The sequence below is a fragment of the Chelonia mydas genome, chromosome 4 (assembly GCF_015237465.2).
Source record: "Chelonia mydas isolate rCheMyd1 chromosome 4, rCheMyd1.pri.v2, whole genome shotgun sequence".
Classification (NCBI taxonomy): Eukaryota; Metazoa; Chordata; order Testudines; family Cheloniidae; genus Chelonia; species Chelonia mydas.
In genome coordinates this window covers 114,570,646-114,572,730 of record NC_057852.1, presented here as the reverse complement: position 1 = coordinate 114,572,730, position 2,085 = coordinate 114,570,646, and positions in this window count along the sequence as shown.

The window sequence follows — 2,085 nt, the reverse complement described above, 5'->3', positions numbered from 1 at the left end:
GAAAGGGGAAGGTGTGCGGCGGGGGCTGTGTGTGCTCAGCGAGCCCTGCCCCCACCGCCTTCTCCGAGCCAAACAGGGTAGGGCAAGGAAAAGAGGGAGCGCTCGCGAGCGGGCAGTGGGGGGAAGGGCAGAGGGGGAGGGGCCGCCGCTGTGGGGGCTGAGGCGTGGGCGGAGTGACACTGGAGTGAGGGGGGCTGGGTAGTGGGGTGAGAAGGAGGGGCCGTGGGGGTTGAGGGCGGGAGGAGGAGGAGGTGGGGCTGTGTAGCGTGGGACTGAGGGATGGGGCTATGTAGCGTGGGGCTGAGGGAGGAAGTGGGGCTGTGAAGTGTGGGACTGAGGGATGGGGCTGTGAAGTGTGGGACTGAGGGATGGGGCTGTGTAGTGTGGGGCTGAGGGAGGAAGTGGGGCTGTGTAGCGTGGGGCTGAGGAGGAAGGCGGGGGGGCATTGGGGGCTGTGAGAAGACAGGCAAGCAGGAGTTGATGGGGGGCGGGAAGGAGCAGATAAAGGAGGTTAGGACTGAGAAGCAGAGTGTGGGAGGGGATGGAGGGTAGCCCACATCAGGCGTGGGCACAGGGGGAGGGGGCAGAGCTGGTCAGGAGTGGGGAGAGAGAGCAGGCAGAGGTGGTTACTGGGAGAAACTGGAGCTAGTGGGAGTGGTTGCAGAGAAGGGATGGAGCTGGTCAGGCCTGGGTGCAAGATGGCAGAGCAGATCTCAGGTGAGTGAAAGCAGATGGTGGAGCAGACTTGGGCAGGATGAGAGAGGATTGATGAAGGAGGAGGTTGGGTAGATGGTGAAGCAGATTAGTAGGAAATATGAGAACGGAGGAGGAAAGAAGGATCTACTCCTAGAAGCTACTTTAGCTGGTCTCCAATCCGGCTCTGCTTACTTCTGTCCTCAGTGAACTGGGATCCATTGCCGAGCTACACAACATAGGTGATACGTGGATTTTGTTCTGAAAATTAATGCTTCATGGGCACAACCATGCTTGTTATAACTTAGAAAAAGGTGCCAGCACAAAAACCCAGATATAGTTGTAGTGAACACAGGAATTTAATCACTTGAATTTGCGCCTGCCACCATACCCCAGACCACTGAAGAAATGAAGCCCCTTCTAACTCTGGGTGCTCTCCTACAGGAGTGCTAAGTAGCTGAGTTATACTTGCAATTAGCCTTTTCTGGGTGGTAAAGCTTAGCTGAGCCCTAAAACCCATCAGACTTCCATGCTCTTCTCATTTTTGAAGGCTATAAGGTGGATAGAAAGCTGGCTAGATTGTTAGGCTCAACAGGTAGTGATCAATGGCTCTATGTCTACTTGGCAGCCGGTATCGAGTGCCCCGAGGGTTGGTCCTGGGGCCGGTTTTGTTCAATATCTTCATTAATGACCTGGAGGATGGTGTGGATTGCACCCTCAGCAAGTTTGCAGATGACATTAAACTGGGAGGAGTGGTAGATACGCTGGAGGGTAGGGACAGGATACAGAGGGACCTAGACAAATTAGAGGATTGGGTCAAAAGAAATCTGATGAGGTTCAACAAGGACAAGTGAAGAGTCCTGCACTTAGGACGGAAGAATCCCATGGACCGCTACAGACTAGGGACCAAATGGCTAGGCAGCAGTTCTGCAGAAAGGACCTAGGGGTTACAGTGGACGAGATGCTGGATATGAGTCAACGGTGTGCCCTTGTTGCCAAGAAGGCCAGTGGCATTTTGGGATGTATAAGTAGGGACATTGCCAGCAGATCAAGGGACGTGATCTTTCCCCTCTGTTCGACATTGGTGAGGCCTCATCTGGAGTACTGTGTCCAGTTTTGGGACCCAAACTACAAGAAGGATGTGGAAAAATTGGAAAAGTCCAGTGGAGGGCAACAAAAATGATTAGGGGACTGAAACACATGACTTAGGAGGAGAGGCTGAGGGAACTGGGATTGTTTAGTCTGCGGAAGAGAAGAATGAGGAGGGATTTGATAGCTGCTTTCAACTACCTGAAAGGGGGTTCCAAAGAGGATGGATCTAGACTGTTCTCAGTGGTAGCAGATGACAGAACAAGGAGGAATGGTCTCAAGTTGTAGTGGGGGAGGTTTAGG